The sequence below is a fragment of the Camelus ferus genome, chromosome X, assembly GCF_009834535.1.
Source record: "Camelus ferus isolate YT-003-E chromosome X, BCGSAC_Cfer_1.0, whole genome shotgun sequence".
In the NCBI taxonomy this organism is placed as follows: domain Eukaryota; kingdom Metazoa; phylum Chordata; class Mammalia; order Artiodactyla; family Camelidae; genus Camelus; species Camelus ferus.
The window spans coordinates 48,531,190-48,551,010 of record NC_045732.1 but is presented as its reverse complement, the minus strand read 5'-3'; the positions used below and the strand labels follow the sequence as shown (position 1 = coordinate 48,551,010).

General features: G+C 33.5%; 1 protein-coding gene and 1 pseudogene across 1 annotated transcript in view; one reads left to right on the top strand and one right to left on the bottom strand.

The window, feature by feature from the left end:
- Positions 1 to 3,092: 3,092 nt before the first annotated feature.
- On the bottom strand, positions 3,093 to 4,690 carry LOC102512025 (annotated as a pseudogene).
- NAP1L2 (nucleosome assembly protein 1 like 2) overlaps positions 4,022 to 19,821 on the top strand; it is a 60,088-nt gene continuing 44,288 nt past the window's right edge. Inside the window, exon 1 of the mRNA XM_032474998.1 lies at positions 4,022 to 4,039. The gene's annotated coding sequence lies outside the window, so the exon portion shown is untranslated. The remainder of the gene's footprint in view (positions 4,040 to 19,821) is intronic.

Below are 19,821 nucleotides of genomic sequence, written 5' to 3'. Positions count from 1 at the left end.
ATATGCAAATCAATCAATGTAATACATCACATCAACAAACCACATGATCATCTCAATAGATGCAGAAAAAGCATTTGATAAAATTCAACACCCATTTATGATAAAAACTCTCACCAAAGTGGGTATAGAGGGAACATATCTCAACATAATAAAAGCTATATATGACAGACGTACAGCCAGCATAGTACTCAACAATGAAAAACTCTAAAGCTTCCCACTAAACTCTGGGACAAGACAAGGCTGCCCACTATCACCACTCCTATTCAACATAGTCTTGGAAGTCGTAGCCACAGCAATCAGGCAAGAGAGATAAATAAAAGGGATCCAAATTGGAAAAGAAGAGGTAAAAGTGTCATTATATGCTGATAACATGATATTATATATAGAAAACCCTAAGAAGTCCACACAAAATCTACTAGAGGTGATTGAGGAATTCAGCAAGGTAGCAGGTTACAAGATTAACGTTCAAAAATCAGTTGCATTTCTTTACACTAATGATGAATCAACAGAAAATGAAAGTAAAGAAACAATCCCCTTTAAAATAGCACCCAAAGTAAGAAAACACCTAGGAATAAATCTAACTAAGGAGGTGAAAGACTTATACATGGAAAACTATGAACCATGGGTGAAGGAAATTAAAGAAGACTTAAAAAAATGGAAAGGTATCCCATGCTCCTGGATTGAAAGAATCAATATTGTTAAAATGGTCATACTACCCAAGGCAATCTACAGATTGAATGCAATCCCTATCAAATTACCCAGGACATATTTCACAGAACTAGAACAAATCATAATACAATTTATAGTGAACCACAAAAAACCTAGAATTGCCAAAGCATTACTGAAGAAAAAGAAAGAGGCTGGAGGAATAACTCTCTCAGACTTCAGACAATACCATAGAGCTACAGTCATCAAAACAGCATGGTATTGGTACAAAAACAGACATATGGACCAATGGAACAGAATAGAGAGCCCAGAAATGAACCCACACACTTTTGGTCAAGTAATCTTTGACAAAGGAGGGAAGAACATACAATGAAATAAAGACAGTCTCTTCAGCAAATGGTGTTGGGAAAACTGGACAGCAGCATGTAAATCAGTGAAGCTGGAACACTCCCTTACACCATACACAAAAATAAACTCAAAATGGATCAAAGACTTAAACGTAAGAAAAGATACAATAAACCTCCTAGAAGAAAATATAGGCAAAACATTATCTGACATAAATGTCAGCAATGTTCTCCTAGGGCAGTCTACCCAAGCAATAGAAGCAAGAGCAAGAATAAGCAAAAGGGACCTAATTTAACTTACAAGCTTCTGCACAGCAAAGGAAACCATAAGTAAAACAAAATGACAATCTACGGAATGGGAGGAAATTTTTGCAAATGAAGCCAACAAAGACTTGATCTCCAGAATATATAAGCAGCTCATATGACCTAATAAGTAAAAAACAAACAACCCAATCCAAAAATGGGCAGATGACCTAAACAAGCAATTCTCCAAGGAAGAAATACCAATGATCAATAGGCACATCAAAAAATGCTCAATATCACTAATTATTTGAGAAATGCAAATCAAAACTATGATGAGGTATCACCTCACACCAGTCAGAATGGGCATCATTCAAAAGTCCACAAATGACAAATGCTGGAGAGGCTGTGGAGAAAAGGGAACCCTCCTACACTGCTGGTGGGAATGCAGTTTGGTGTAGCCACTGTGGAAAACTGTATGGAGTTTCCTCAAAAGACTAGCAATAGACTTACTGTATGACCCAGTAATCCCGCTCCTGGGCATGTATCCAGAAGGAAGCCTACTTCAAAAAGACACCTGCACCCCAGTGTTCATAGCGGCACTATTTACAATAGCCAAGACATGGAAACAGCCTAAATGTCCATCAACAGATGACTGGATAAAGAAATGGTGGTATATTTATACAATGGAATACTATTCAGCCATAAAAATGACAACATAACGCCATTTACAGCAACATGGTTGTTCCTGGACAATGTCATTCAAAGTGAAGTAAGCCAGAAAAAAAGAAAAATACCATATGAGAATGCTCATAATGTGGAATCTTAAAGAAAACAAAAAGAATATAAATACAAAACAGAAACAGACTCATAGACATAGAATACAAACCTGTGGTTGCCAATGGGGCGGGGGGTGGGAAGGGATAGACTGGGAGTTCAAAATTTGTAGATACTGAAAGGCATTTGTAGAATAGATAAACACGATTATACTGTATAGCACAGAGAAATATATACAACATCTTGTGTTAGTTCACAGTGAAAAAAATGTGACAATAAATATATGTATGTTCATGTATAACTGAAAAATTGTGCTCTACATTGGAATTTGACACAACATTGTAAAATGACTATAAGTCAATAAAAATGTTTAAAAAAATTATAATAAACAAAAATGAAAATAATTTTGTTTCAAACTCTAGAAATTAAAGAAGACAAACAAAAATCAACATAGTAATGGGAGGCCTTTTTCTGTTACTATCTCTGATTCATATGAGGCAATTCTGAAGTACCATTTTCAGATTAATTTGAATTCAAATCGTGGATTAAACATGGCTGTTACACAATTAATTTGTTCATGAAATTGCTAAAAAATAATTTTGAAGGTTTTCTCATCAGCAGAAATTGGTGATAGATCAACATGCATAAAATTCTTTAAGTATTCAAAGGAGAAGCAAGCAAAAGCAAGACAAAAATTAATTCAGGATTCTGGGATACAGTTTGCTAGCTAGAAATTTTGGAATTTAAGAGAATCTTTGTAAATTTCCAACGCAGGTTAATCTACATTACATTTTAGCAGAGAAAAGGGTGGAACTGAGAAATACTACAAAGAAATTTTTTAGTTAAAAAGTTTTTTTTAAAATCTTGAATTTCATATTATTTTTGGTCTTTAAGTGCTTAAATAATGTTGAATTATATTTAGCCTTACAAATAAATGTTTTTTTTTCTGGCTCATTTTGAATCAACTTGATAAAGTATACACTTTTATATAGCCTCACCTGGTTTTCCATATTCCCATTCCCAGTGTAGTCTACCTTAGTTTGCACTTGAAGGTAACTCTTGAAGCTAAATGACAGAAACAGGCTGCAAAGGTGGACAAGGGGAAGAATGTCCCTCTTACCTTGATAAATCAGTGTCACACACAGAACCTACGTTTTCTGAAGCATTATCTTCATTATAGAGCCATTTGATCCCATCGTAGAAGTCATCCACTTCCATTTCCTCTATTTTGTGTTTAGCAGAGATATGCTTGCACTCATTGGCAGTCGGAAGATGATGGCAGAAGGCTGCTGTACCTCTGACTGGCACTTCTGGTTTGCTATTGTCCTTGGAGAAATTTGGGCCTGGGGCAGAGTAGGGACGTATCTGAACACTCCTTTGTCACAGGTTACCAGGGTGTGCTTGAGAGGACGATAGACGTAAATGGAATTTAGTGGCAGGAAGAATGCAGAGTAGTAAAGGTGATGTGCCACAAGCTCTGAACAATGGGTCAACTGGGAGCTATCCATCTGTACTTTCTGAAGCAGTTCAGTTGTAAGTGGAAGCCAGTCAGGAATGAGTTTCTCCATTTCCGTGGATCCTTTGAATTGCAGAAGTTAGCTGCAGGCCATATAGTGAAGTAGTTGCTTTGTAAGGACAGCCAAATGTTGAGATGGGCTCAGTTTGGGCAAACTAAAAAGTAACTGAGGCCTAGTTGACATTGCAATGGTATGGAACTAAAAAGAAAATTATTTTTAATTAAAAATCAGAAGAACATCATTCTAGTTTTGCTTAAATGTCTAGGTAAGCTATGTACAGAAATTGATGTAACCTCCTCAAGTATTACTCAGTTACTAAGTTTTCAATTTTAGCTCCAGTGATTTGATATACATCCTAGTTTCCAACTTTTCCTTGGCTAATTGCAATAATTTTCCTTTTCCTACAGTTCAGAACAAAACAAATGAGTGGGCAATCTACTTTTCAAGTTACTGAAATAGGACTACAAATTCAAATAAGAAACTAAAAGACTTCAGGTATATTTACGATGTGAAGAAAATTCAATGGTGTGGCTGTGTGAAGATCCTAATTCAGCTTGTCCAGAATAATTCTCTCCATCCTCAGAATTTCAGATGAAGAACGGCCACAGAAAATATCCTTTGTCAGCACCTTCAATACTGGAATTCTTTCCTCCCCAACAGTTTTGGCAGCTAGGGAAAAACAGCTGATGCAATACAACTCAAGTATTTTGGGTGGGCCTTTACAGTAGCTAAGAACTTGTCAAAAAAAACTAGCCAGCGTAAATGTTTCTGGGTAAAGATTGAATTTGTACTTGAGTTTGGCCAGCCACTGAATCACTTTATCTCTTTTGGAAAGAGAAACATTTAAAATGAAAAAGACAGACAATACCAAGGGTTGACAAGGATGTAGATCAACTTGAGACTTTCATACTCTGCCGATTTGTAGACATTTTTGGCATTCACCTTCCGCATCTAGGCTTCCCTAGAGATTGCCTTTCCTTTCCAACAGGAAAGGCAATCTCTGGTTTATCCAAAGGCCCTGGAAACTTCATGATATCCTTTGGAACTGCCTGCCACCCAGTTCCATGTAGCCACCTTCTCCTGCTCTTCCTCCTCCTCCTCCTCCCCAGCGGTACTGTAGGCCTCACTAGGGTGACGTGGAGTCATCCAGGGGCTCGTTACCGGCTCATTTTCTCCAGCGCTTGGGGGCGGCGGGGTGCGCAGCATGCGGGCAGGCAGAATGAGGAGGGAGAAGATGGGGGCCGGGCTGGAGGACGCGGGCGCGGGCGCTGGTGCTTGATGCACGGCTGCAGCCGGTGGGTTGGTCAGCGAATTAGTTCCATGACGCCTGGGACCAAAAGCCGCACCGCTTGTGCCGGAGTTGGAAGGGGGTTCCCTGTCGCTATAGAGCGGCGGGGGCCGGGAGAGGCGGAGGGGGAGGCCAGTTCTGCCTCTGCCCGGGGGAAGCTCCTCCGAGGGGAAATGGTGAAAGGGAGGGGAAGGAGGAAAAAGGAAGGGGAAAGGGGGAGGAGGGGAATAAGAAAAAGCTAGACAGATGCGCTGCCACATTCGCTTCAGGGGAAGGCTCATTTTATAGTAAGTATTTAAGTCAAGCAGTGTCAGTCCTCCAACGTTTTCCTTCAATATTGTGTTGGCTATTGAGGATCTTTTTTCTCTCCATACAAACTTTAGAAGCAGTTTGTTGATACCCACAAAATAACTTGCTGGGATTTTGATTGGGATATTTTTGAATCTATAGATCAAGTTGAGAAAGTGACATGTTGACTATATTGAGTCTTCCTATACATGAATATGGAATACATCTCCATTAATTTAGTTCTTCTTTGATAGATTTCATCAGAATCCTGTAGTTGTCCTCTTAGAGATTTTATACATACTATGTTAGATTTATACCTGAGGATTTAATTTTTTTGGATGATAATGTAAATGTTAATGCATTTTAAAATTTCACATTCTACTCGTTTACCGCTGGTGTATACAACAGTGATTGACTTTTTATATTAATCTTGTATCCTGCAATTTTGCTATGTTTACTTATTATTATTATTTCATATTTTCTACATATACTACCATTTCATCTGCAAAAAATTTTCTTTGTTCCCAATTTGTATGCTTCTTTTTTGCCCTTTACAGGTCTTACTGCATTAGCTAGGACTTACAGTATGATATTGAAAACCAGTTGTGGAAGGGTACATCCATGCCTTATTCTGGATCCTAATGGGAAAGCTACTAGTTTCTCACAAGTATGATGTTAGCTGTATGGTTTTGTAGATTTTTTTTTTAATCAATTTGAGGATGTTCCCCTCTATTCCTGGTTTGCTGAGAGTTTTTTTTTTTTTTCATGAATGGGTATTGAATTTTTCTTTTTTAAATTAAAGTACAAACAGTTTACAATGTTGTGTCAATTTCTGGTATACAACATAATGTTTGAGTCATACATATACATACATATATATTCCTTTTCATATTCTTTTTAATTTTCATTATAGGTTACTACAAGATATTGTATATAGTTCCTTGTGCTATACAGTATGAACTTGCTGTTTATCTATTTTATATATAGTAGTTAGTATCTGCAAATCTAGAACTCCCAGTTTATCCTTCCCAACCCTCTTCCCCCTGGTAACCATAAGTTTGTTTTCTATGTCTGTGAGTCTGTTTCTGTTTTGTAAATAAGTTCAATTTTATCATTTTTTTTAGATTCCACATATGAGTGATATCATATGGTATTTTTCTTTTTCTGGCTTACTTCACTTAGAATGATGATCTCCAGGTCCATCCATGTTGCTGCAAATGGCATTTTATTCTTTTTATGGTTGAGTAATATTCCATTGCATAAATATACCACAACTTCTTTATCCAGCCATCTGTAGATGGACATTTAGGTTGCTTCCGTGTCCTGGCTATTGTAAATACTGCTGCTATGAACATTGGGGTGCATGTATATTTTTGAATTATATTTCCCTTTGGATATATGCCCAGCAATGAGATTGCTGGATCATACAATAAATCTATTTTTAGCTGTTTAAGGAATCTCCATATTGTTTCCATAATGTCTGCATCAAACTACATTCCCACCAATAGTGTAGGAGGATTCTCTTTTCTCCATGACCTCTCCAGCATTTATCATTTGTGGACTTTTGAATGATGGCCATTCTGACTGGTGTGAGGTTATACCTCACTGTAGTTTTGATTTGCATTTCTCTGAAAAATTAGCAATACTGAGCATTTTTTTCATGTGTCTATTGGCCATCAGATGCTTTTTCTGCACCTGTTTATATGATTATGTATTTCTGCACCTATTTATATGATTTTCCTTCTTCAGTCTGTTTATGAATTACAGTAATTGATTTTCCAATATTGAACCATTCTTGAATACTTGGAATAAATCTCATTTGGTCATGGTTTATAATTCTTTATATGCATTGTTGTATTCAATTTGCTAATATTTTGTTGAAAATTTTGCATCTATGTTCATGAGAGATATTGGTGTATAGTTTTCTTTTCTTGTAATGTCTGTCTGTTGTTGGTTTTAGGGTAATGCTGGTCACATAGAATGAGTTAGGAAGTACTGCCTCTGCTTCTGTCTTCTGGAAGAGATTGCAGAGAATTGGTATAATTTCTCCCTTAAATGTTTGGTAGAATTCATCAGTGAACCCATCTAGGCCTGGTGCTTTCTGTTTTGGAAGGTTATTAATTATTGATTCAATTTCTTTAATAGATATAGGCCTATTCAGATTGTCTATTTCTTACGTGAGTTTGGCAGCTTGTGTCTTTCAAGAAATTGTTCCATTTATTCTAGGTTATTAAATTTGTGGGCATAGAGTTGTTCATAATATTTCTTTATTGTCTTTTAATATCCATGGGACCTAAGGTTATGTCCCCTCTGTCATTTTTGATGTTAATAATTTGTGTTCTCTCTCTTTTTTTCTTTGTCAGCCTAGCTGGAGGCTTTTTGATTTTATTGATTTCAAAGAACTAGTTTTTGGTTTCATTGATTTTCTTTATTGTTTTCTTGTTTTCAATTTCCTTGATTTCTGCTCTAATAGTTGTCATTTCTTTTCTTCTGCCTACTTTGTTTCTATTAACTTTATTGAGGAATACTTGACAAATATAATTGCATATATTTAAAATGTACAATGTGATAACTTGACATACATATACATTGTAGAGTGATTACCAAGTTCAAGATAATTACACATGTCACCCCATGTAGTTAACAGTTAACTTTTTTAGTGTGTGTATGGTGAGAATGCTTAAAATAATCAACTTTCAAGTATACATTACCATATTATTAACTATAGTTACAATGCTGTACATTAGATCCCCAAAACTTATTCTTATTACAACTGATAATATGTACCCTTTGACCTGCATTATTCTATTTTCCCTTCACCCTGGGCCCTGGCAACCATCATTCTTTTCTCTGTTTCTATGAAATTGGCTTTTTTTGTTTTTTTAGATTTCACACCATACAGTATTAATCTTTCTCTGTCTAGCTTATTTCACTTAGCATAATACCCACCAGATTCATCTATGTTGTTGCAAATAGCAGATTTACTTCATTTTATGGCTGAATAATATTCCATTGTGTATATATACCACATATTTCTTTATCCATTTATCCATCAGTGGACAATTAGATTGTATCTATGTGTTGGTTATTGCAAATAGCACTGCAATGAACATGGGGTAATAACTCTTTGAGATCGTGATTTTATTTCCTTTGGATGTAAAACCAAAAGTGGAATTGCTGAATCACATGGCAGATCTATTTTTAAATTTTGAAGACTCACATTACTGTTTACCATAATAGTTGTACCTCCAACAGTACACAAGAATTTCTTCTCCTCATCCTCTCCAATACTTGTTATCACCTGTCTTTTTGAGAATAGCCGCCCTAACAGGTGTGAGATATTATCTCGTTGTGGTTTTGATTTGCATTTAATTGATGATTAGAGATGCTGAACACCTTTTCATTTATCTCTTGGCCATTTGTATGGCCATTCCTATGTCTTCTTTGGAAAAATGTCCCTTTAGTACCTCTGCCCATTTTCCTATTGAGTTTTATGAGTTCTTTATACATTTTGAACATAACTCCTTATCCAATATATGGTTTACAAATATGTTTTTTCATTCTTTGGGTTGACTTTTCACTTTGTTGATTGTTTCTTTCTCTGTATAGAAGCCTTTTAGTTTGATGTAGTTCCACTTAGTCTATTTTTGCTTTGGTTGTTTTTGCGTCTGTTGTCATATCTAACAAGTAATTGCCAAACTTAATGTCAAGGAGCTTTTTCCTTGACTTTTTCTAGGAGTTTTATGGGTTTAGGTCTTACATTTAAATATTTAATCCATTTTGAGTTAGTTTTTGTGAGTGGTGTAAGATAGGGACCAATTTAATTCTTTTGCATTTGAATATCCAGTTTTCCCATCACTATTTATTGAAGAGATTATTCTTTCTTTGTGAGTCGTATTGGCTTCCTTGCCAAATATGTTGATTGTATATTCATGGGTTTATATCTGGGGTCTCAGTTCTTTTCCATTGGTCTCTATAGCTATTTTCTTGCCTATACTATACAATTTTGATTACTATAGATTTATAAAAGTTTGAAATCCGGAAGTATAATGCCTCCAGTTTTGTTCTTTTTGTTTCAGGATTGCTTTAGCTGTTTTGAGGCCTTCTGTGGTTCCATACAGAATTTATCTTTTTTTTTTTCTATTTCTGGGAGAAATGCCATTGGAATTTTGATAAGGATTGTGTTGATCTTGTAGATGGACTTGGATGCTGTGGACATTATAACAGTATCAATTTTCACTCTATGAAACAGATTATCTTTCCTTTTATTTGTGTGTTATTCAATTTTTCAACAATGTCATAGTTTTTGTTGTACAGATCTTTCACTGCCTTGGATAAATTTATTCCTAAGTATTTTATTGTTTTTGATGCTATTGGAAATGGGATATTTTTCTTTATTTCTTTTTCAGATAGTTTGTTTTTAGTATATAGAAGCATGTCTGTGTTTTGTATGTTGATGTTGTATCCTGCAACTTTACTGAATGCACTCATTAGTTCTAATAGTTTTTTGTGGCTTCTTTATTATTTTCTATAAAAAAGGTACACTGTACATATTATGTATAAGATTATGTCTTCTGCAAACAGAAACGATTTTACTTCCTCATTTTGTATTTGGCTATCTTTTAATTCTTTTTCTTGCTTTATTTTTCTGGCTCTGAATCCCAGTACTCTCTTGTATAGTAGTAGTAAAAGTGGGCATCCTAATCTCATCCCTGATCTTAGAGAAACAGCTTTTAACCTTTCACCTATGAGTATGATGTCAACTGTGGGCTTGTCATATATGGCCTTTATTATGTTGAGGTAGGTTCCTTCTATATCCAATATGTTGAGAGTTTTTAATAATGAAAGATGTTATTTTTTGTTAAATGCTTTTTCTGCATCTATTGAGATGATTGTATGGTTTTTATCCTTCATTTTTTTAATGTGGTGTATTGCACTTATTGACTTGTGTGTGTTGAACCACCCTTGCATTGCAGTTGATCATGTGTATGATCTTTTAACATACTGTTAAATTCTATTTGTTATTATTTTGTTGAGACTTTTTGCATCTATTTTCATCAGGGATAATAGCATATAGTTTTTTTAGTGTCCTTATCTAACTTTGGTATAAAGGTGATGCTGGACTTATAAAATGAGTTAGGAATTGTTCTCCCCCCTTCATTTTTTTGAGGGGAATAGTTTGAAAAGGATTGCTATTAACACTTCTTTAAATGTTTGGTGGAATTCATCAGTGAAACCATCTGGTTCTGAGATGTTTTTGTTTACTGATTCAATCTGGTTACTCATTATTGGTCTGTTTAGATTTTGTGTTTCTTCATGATTTAGTATTGATGGCTATATGTTTCTGGGAATTTATCAGTTTCTTCTAGGTTGTTCAATCTTCTGGTGCATAATTGTTTATAGTATTCTCTTTTATCCTTTGTATTTCTGTTGTTTTAGTTGTAATGTGTCCTTTTTAATTTATAATTTTATTTGAGTCCTCTCCATCATTTCTTGATTAGTTTAGCTAATGGATTGCCATTTTGTTTTCCTTTTTTAAAGAACCAATTCAGTTTTGTTAATCTTGTTATTGTTTTCCTATTATTAATTTAATTATATATGCTCAAATATTTATTATTTCCTTTCTTCTGCTAATTCTGGGCTTTATTTGTTCTTTTTTCTAGTTCTTTGAGGTATAAAGTTAGGTTTTTTATTTGTGATCTTTCTTTTTTCCTAATGTAGGCATTTTTCACTATAAACTTCATTATTACAATAGTTTTTTATGCATCCTGTATTTTCAGTATGTTGCGATTCCTTTTTTGTTTGTTTCAAGATTATTTTTGATTGATAAAATGTAAATTCATTTAAAAGAATGAACCTCCTAGAAAGTTTTGTTCATTATATTCTCTCAAAAATGAATACCAAAATCAACTAGAGATGCATCCATATATTTTGCATTCATAAACAGGCCTCCTACTCCAAAAAAGCAGGAACCCTTGATCTAGTCTAACTCTTATTGTATTAATGAAGAAAGAAGCTAAAAAAGAACAAATGGTTCCCAAGAGGTGAGTAATTTCCAAGAGGGTTCCAAGTTCAACTTTCTAAACCTAGAAGGTGGCAACACAGGATCCTACATTCGTATGCATGAACCTCCAGGACACAAAATGAGCCTTTAAAATATCATTTTAAAATCAATGATCAAGACTTTTTTGATTTGCATTTTGATTTCTTCTTTAACACTGTGTTTAGTTCCTGTGTATTTGTGAATTTTCCAATTTTCTTCCTGTTATTAATTTCTAGTTTTATACCATTGTCATGGGAAAAGATATTGACATAGTTTCTGTTATTTTGAATTTGTTTAGACTCTCTTTGTCATCTAACATATCTATCTGGAGAGTGTTCTGTGTGCACTTGAGAGGGATGTGTATTCTAATGCTGTTGGATAGAATGATCTGCATATTTAATAGATACAGAAAGAGCATTTGCAATCTCAACATAATAAAAGCCATACGTGAAAAATCAACAGGAAAAATCATACTCAATGATGAAAGACTGAAAGCATATCCTCTGAGATCAGGAACAAGGCATAGGTGCTTGCTTTCACCACTTGTTTGCAATGTAGTACTAGAAGTTCTAGCCTGAGCAATTAGGCAAGAAAAAGAAATAAAAGGGATCCAAACTGGAAAGGAAGAAGTAAATTTACCTATTTTTTTTTGTAGATTACATGATCTTTTTAAAAATTTTATGTTTTATTGAATGTAGTTGATTTACAATGTTAGTTCCAGGTATACAGCAAAGCAATTCAGTTATACATATACATATATATTTTTTTTTCAGATTCTTTTCTATATTATTATAAGAAATTGAATTTAGTTCCCTGTGTTATACAGTAGGTCCTTGCTGTTTATTTATTTTATATATAGTAATGTGTGTCTGTTAATCCCAAACTCCTCATTTATCCCTCCCCTGGCCATTTCCCCTTTGGTAACCATAGTTTGTTTCTATGTCTGTGAATCTGTTTTTGGTTTGTAAATAGAATTTGTATCATATTTTTTTAGATTCCACATATAAATGATATCATATGATATTTGTCTTTGTCTGTCTTACTCCACTTAATATAATGATCTCTAGGTCCATCCATATTGCTGCAGATGACATTATTTTATTCTTTTTTATGGCTGAGTAATATTCCATTGTATGTATGTATACCAATTCTTCTTTATCCAGTCATCTGTTGATGGACATTTATATTGTTTCCGTTTCTTGGCTATTTTAAATAGTGCTGCTATGAACATTAGGGTGCATGTATCTTTTCAAATTAGAGTTCCCTGTGGATATATGCCCAGGAGTGGGATTGCTGAATCATAGGTAAATTTAGTTTTTAAAGGAACCTCCACATTGTTTTCCATAGTGGCTGCATCAATTTACATTTCCAACAATGTAAGAGGGTTCTTTTTTCTCCACACCCTCTCCAGCATTTATTATTTGTAGATTTTTTAAAATGATGACCATTTTGACTGGTGTGAGGTGGTATCTCGTTGTTTTGATTTGCATTTCTCTAATAATTAGTGATATTGAGCATCTTTTCATATGTCTTTTGGCCATCTGGATGTCTTCTTTGGAGAAATGTCTAATGAGGTCTTCTGACTATTTCTGAAAAACATTAGATTGCCTGTTTTTTTTTTTTCTTTTCTTTTTCTATATTAAGCTGTATGAGATGTTTGTATATTTTGGGAACTAGTCCCTTGTCAGTCATATGGTTTGCAAATGTTTTCTCCCATCTGTAGGTTATCTTTTCATTTTGTTTATGGTTTCCTTTGATGTGCAAAAGCTTTGAAGTTTAATTAGGTCCTATTTGTTTATTTTGCTTTTATTTCCATTACTCTAAGAGCTGGTTAGAAAAAAATATTGCTGCAATTTATGTAAAAGAAGATACTGCCTATGTTTTCCTCTAGGATTTTTAGAGTATATTGTCTTACATGTAGGTCATTAATCCATTTTGAGTTTATTTTTGTGTATAGTTTTAGAGTGTTCTAATTTCCATCTTTTACATATAGCTGTCCAGTTTTCCTAGAACCACTTATTGAAGAGACTGTCTTTTCTCCATTGTATATTCTTGCCTCCTTTGTCATAGATTATTTGATCATAAGTGCATGGGTTTATTTCTGGACTTTCTATCCTGTTCCATTGATCTATGTATCTGTTTTTATGCCAGTACCATACTGTTTTGATTACAATAGCTTTTAATATAGTCTGATGTCAGGAAGCATGAGTCCTCCAGCTCTGTTCTTTCTCAAGATTGTTTTGACTATTCAGGGTCATTTTTGTCTTCATACAAATTTTAAAATTTTTTTGTTCCAGTTCTATGAAAAATGTCATTGGTAATCTGATAGGGATTGAACTGAATTTGTATATTGCCTTGGGTAGTATGGCCATTTTAACAATATTGCTTTTTCCAATCCAAAACATGATATATCTTTCCATCTGTTTGTGTTGTCTTCTATTTCTTTCATCAGTGTCTTATAGTTTTTGGAATACAGGTTCTCTGCCTCCTTAGGTAGGTTTATTCCTAGGTGTTTTATTTTTTTGATGCAATGGTAAATGATATTGTTTCCTTAATTTCCTTTCCTGCTATATCATTGTTAGCATATAGAAATGCAACTGATTTCTATATATTAATTTTGTATCCTGCAACTTTACTGAATTCATTAATAAGCTCTAGTAGTTTTCTGGTAGCCTCTTTAGGTTTTTCTATGCATATTATCATGTGATCTGCAAACAGTGACAGTTTTACTCCATCTTTTCCAATTTGGATTCATTTTATTTCCTTTTCTTCTCTGATTGCTGTGGCTAGGACTTCCAAAACTATTTTAACAAAAGGGGCATGAGTGAGCATCCTTGTCTTGTTCTCAAGCTTAGAGGAAATGCTTTCAGCTTTTCACCATTGAGTATGATGTTAGCCATGGGTTTGTCATATATGGGCTTTATGATGTTAAGTATGCTCCCTCTGTGCCCACTTTCTGGAAAGTTTTTATCATAAATGGATGTTGAATTTTATCTAAGCTTTACCTACATCTATTGAGATGATTATATGATTTTTATTCTTCAATTTGCTAATGTGGTGTATCACATTGATTGATTTGTGGATATTGAAAAATCCTTGCATCCCTGGGATAAATCCCACTTGACCGTGGTTTATAGTCCTTTTAATGTATTATTGGAGTTGATTTGCTAGTATTTTGTTGAAGATTTTTGCATGTATACTCATAAGTGATATTGGCCTGTAATTTTCTTTTTTGTGTGATATCTTTTTTGGTATCAGGGTGCTGGTGGCTTCATAGAATGAGTTCAGAAGTGTTCCTTTCTCTGCAATTTTTTGAATAGTTTCAGAAGGATGGGCGTTAACTCTTGTCTAAATGTTTGGTAGAATTCCCTTGTGAAGCCATCTGGTCCTGGACTTTTGTTTATTGGGAGTTTTAAAATTACTGATTCAATTTCAGTGCTGGTAATTGAACATGATCTTATATATAGAAAACCCTAAAGATTCTGTGAGAATCTATTAGAACTATAAATGATTTTTAAAAAATCAGGATACAGAATCAATGCACAAAATATCACTTGCATTTCTACACACAAACAATGAATGATCTGAAAAGGAAATTACACAAACAATTCCTTTTACAATAGCATCAGAAAGAGTGAAATATTTAGGAATTAACTAAGAAAGTGAAAGTCTCATACAATTAAAACTACAAAACATTACTGAAATAAATTTTAAAAGATCTAAATAAATGGAAAGACATTCCATGTTTGTGGATTGCAAGATTTAATATTATTAAAACGTCAACATTACCTAAAGCAATCTAAAGATTCAATGCATTCCCTATGAAAATCTTAATGAGTTTTTGCAGAAATAGAAAAACTCATTTTAAAATTTATATGAAATCTCTAGGGACCCAGAATAGACAAAACAATCTTGAAAAAGACTAAAACCACACTACTCATGTTCCTAATTTTAAAACTTACTATAAAGCTATACAGTGATCATAACAGTGTGGTATTGGGATACAGACATATAGAACAATGGAACAGAATATAGAACCCATAATAAACCTTTGCATATATGGTCAAATGATTTTTGACAAGGGTGCCAAAACTATTCAATGGGGAAAGAACAGTCTTCAACAAATGGTTCTGGTAAAACTGGATATCCACAAACAAAAGAATTCAGTTAGACCCTTACCTAACACCATATACAAAAAATAACTCAAGATAGATAAAGGATAAGGGGAAGGGTATATCTCAAGTGGTAGAGCACATGCTTAGCATGCATGAGGTCCTGGGTTCAATCTCCAGTACCTCTTCAATCAATCAATCAATAAACCGAATTACCTTCCCCCACCCAAACAATACAAAATAAAACAAAAAGATGAATCAAGGATATAAATGTAAGACCTAAAAAAATAAACTCTTAGAACAAAACATAGGACAAAAGCCTCATAACATTGATTTTGGCAATTATTTCTTGGTTATGACACCAAAGGCAGAAGTAACAAAATAATGATAGATAAATTGGATGTCATAAACATTTTTTAAAATTGAGCATCTAAAGACACTATCAACAGAGTAAAGAGAATGGGAGAAACTATTTGCAAATTATATATATATATACATATATATATATAATTTAAGGGATTATATAATATAAGGGATTAATATCCAGAATATATAGAAAATTCCTAAAACTCAACAAATAAAAACCAAACAAACCAATTTAAAAATGGACAAGAACTTGAATAGCCATCTCTCCAAGTAGCCAACAAGCCTATGAAGAGATGCTCAACATCACTGAAAATTAGAGAAGTGAAACTCAAAACCAAAATGAGATATCACTTCACATTCATTAGGTTGGCTATTATATTAAAAAAAAGAAGAACAACAAAGAAAATAACAAATGTTGGTGAGGATGTGGAGAAATTGGAACTCTTATGCACTGTTGGTGTGTGAAATGGTACAGCCACTGTGGAAAACAGTATGACAGTTCCTCAAAAAGTTAAAAATGAAATTACCATATTATTCAGCAATCCCACTTCTGGGTATATATCCAGAAGAACTGAAAGCAGGATCTCCAAGAGGTATTTTCACACCCATGTTTATTGAAGCATTATTCATAATAGCCAAAAGGTAGAAGCAACCCTAATGTTCATCAGAGGATAAATGGATAAAGAAAATGTGATATATACATACAGTGCAATATTATTACACCTTTTTCAAAAGGAAGAAAATTCTGTCACATACTATAACATGAATGAACCTTGAGGACATTATGCTAAGTGAGATAAGCCAGTCACAAAAAGTCAAATACTATATGATTCTACTTAAATGAAATAACTAAAGTAGGCAAATTCAGAAAGCACAATGGTGTTTACAAGGGTTATGAAGGAAGAAGGAATGGGGAGTTGTTTTTTAAGGGCTATTGAGTTTCAGCTTTGCAAGATGAAGACGTTCTAAAGATCTGTTGAACAATAATGTGAATATGTTTAATACTGCTGAACTATTCACCTTAAAATGATCAAGAAGGTAAACTTTATGTTGCTTTCCTTGCCATAATTACAAATTAAATAAAATAACGGAGAAATAAAGACTCTCAGGAGAAAAAAATTCACTTTTCCTTGTTTAACCTTGTTTTTTTCAGATTTGAACTCAATTTATTACCCCTACTACAAAGACCTCATTGTAGTAGCTTCCCTTTAATAAAGTCTGTCTCATCATTCTTAAAAAAAAAAAAAAGACCCATTTGACCATGGGGGATGTGTGGATTAATATCTGGACTCTCTATTTTGTTTCATTAGTTTATATGTTTGTCTAATGTCAGTACCATAATTAGTATGGTTTTGTAATATAGTTTAACTCAAGATGTCTTGATTGGTGCCTCCAGCTTTGTTCCTTTTTCTCCAAATTGCTTTGGCTATTCAGGGTCTTTTGTAGTTTTATGTGAATTTTAGCATTCTTTTTTCTATTTCTGTAAAAAATGCCATTGGTATTTCTAGGGGGATAAGATTGAATCTGTAGATCTCTTTGGATATTGTGTACATTTAAATAATATTAGTGTTTTAATCCATAAACATGGGATATAATTCCATTTATTTGTGTCTTCAAAATTCTTAATTTTTAAATAGTTTTATGTGTATAAGCCTTTTATCTCTTTAAGTTTATTCCTAAGTATTCTACTTATCCTCATATTATTGTAAATAGAATTGTCTTCTGAATATTTTTTCAGACAATTTGTTGTTTGTGTATAGACATGCAACTGATTTAATTTTTTTACTTTGGTAAAATACACTTAACATAAAAGTTTCCATCTTAAGTATTTTTAAGTGCACAATTGAGTGGTATTAAATATATCATTCACATTGTTGTGCAACCATCGTCACCATCCATCCTGATAACCCTTGTTATCTAGTAAAATGATATTCTATACCCATTAAACAATCATTCATCATTTTCCTTTTTCCTATCCCTTGGTAACCACCATTATACATTCTGTCTTGATTTTAACTACTTGAAGTACATCATAAAAGTGGAATCATATTCAGAAAAGTGGAATCATACAGTATTTGTCTTTCTGTGACTGGCTTATTTCACTTAACATAATGCCCTCAATGTACATCCACATTGTAGGATATTGCAGAATTGCCCTCATTTTAAGGCTGAATAATGCTCCATTGTATGCACAACCACATTTTGCTTATCCATTCATTCTTCAGAGAACTTGGGTTGCTTCCTTGTTTTCACCTATTTTGAATAATGCTGCTATGGGTATAGAAATATCTCTTCGAGACCTTGCTTTTAATTCTTTTGGGTGTATACCCAGAAGTGGAATTCCTGGATTATATGGTCATTGTATTTTTAATTTTTGAGTAACTGCCATACTGTTTTTCACAATGGCAATACCATTTACATTCACATCAACAGTGCATAAGGACTCAGATTTCACTTCTTTTTCTTTCTTTTTTTTTTTTTGATAGTAGCCATCCAAATGGGCATGAGGTGGTATCTCATTTCTGTTTTGATTTTAAATCCGTAATGATTAGTGATGTTGCACACCTTTTCATGTAATTTTCAGTGTAATATTAGTTTCATATGTACAGCATAGTGATTAGATATTTTTATGGATAATAGTTTAAAGTTATTATAAAATATTGACTGTATTCCCTGTGTTATACATTACATTATTCTATATTACTTTGTTCTCTATACCTGTAAGTTGGTTTCTTTTCTGCTATATTCATTCATTTATTTTATTTTTTAATTCCACATGTAAGTGAAAATATACAGTATTTGTTTTTCTCTGTCTGACTTACTTCACTAAGCATAATACCTTCCAGGTCCATCCATGTTGGTGCGGATGGCAAAATTTCATTCTTTTTTCATGGTTGAGTAATTTTCCATTGTGTGTGTATGTGTGTGTGTGTGTGTGTGTGTATATATATACTGAATCTTCTTTATCCATTCATCTGTTGTTGGACACTTGGGTTGCTTACATATCTTGACTATTGTAAACAATACTGTTATGAACTTAGGGGTGCATGTATCTTTTATAATTAGTGGGTTTTTTGACATTTACCCAGGAGTGGAATTGCTGAATCATATGCTAATTCTATTTCTAATTGCTTGAGGAACCCTCATATTATTTTCCACAGAGGCTTTACCAATTTAAATTCCCACCAACAGAGTACTAGGGTTCCCTTTTCTCCACATCCTCACCAACATTTATTACTTGTTGTCTTTTTGACACTGGCCATTCTGACAGGTGTGAGGTGATATCTCATTATAGTTTTGATTTGCATTTCCCTGATTATTAGTGATGTTGAGCATCTTTTCATGGGCCTGTATATCTTCTTTGGAAAAAATATCCATTCAGGTCTCCAATCATTTTTTAATTTTAAATTGAGTTGTATGAGTTCTTTATATATCTTGAATATTAAACCTCTTATAAGACATATCATTGGCAAATATCTTCCCTTATTCAGTAGGTTGTCATTCCATTTTGTTGATTGTTTCCTTTGCTATGTAAAAGCTTTTAAGTTTAATTAGGTCCCATTGTTTATTTTTGATTCCCCCCTCTTGCCTGAGGAACAGACCCCCCAAATTAATGCTAAGACCTATGTCAAGGAGTGTAATACCTATGTTTCTTTCTAGGAGTTTTATGGTTTTTAGTCTTACATTCAGATATTTAATCCATTTGGAATTTATTTTTATATATTGTGTGAGGAAATGTTCTAATTTTATTCTTTTATATGTAGCTGCCCAGTTTTCCCAAACCCACTTATTGGGAGACTGTCATTTCTCCATTGCATATTCTCCTTCCTATGTCACTTATGGATTAACCATATGTGTGTGGGTTTATTTCTGGGCTCTCAATTCTGTTCCATTGATCTATGTGTCTGTTTCTGTGCTAGTGTCATGCTGCTTTCATTACTGTAGCTTTATAGTATAATCTAATATCAGGAAGTGTGATACCTCCAAATTTGATCTGTTTTCTCCAGATTGCTTTTACAATATGGGATCATTTGTGGTTCCATGTGAATTTTAGTATTATTTGTTCTAGTACTATGAAAAATGTCACTAGTATTTTGATAGGAATTCCAATAAATCAGTTGATTGCTTTGGGTAGTATGTACATTTTAACAATATTCATTCTTCCAATGCATGAACATAG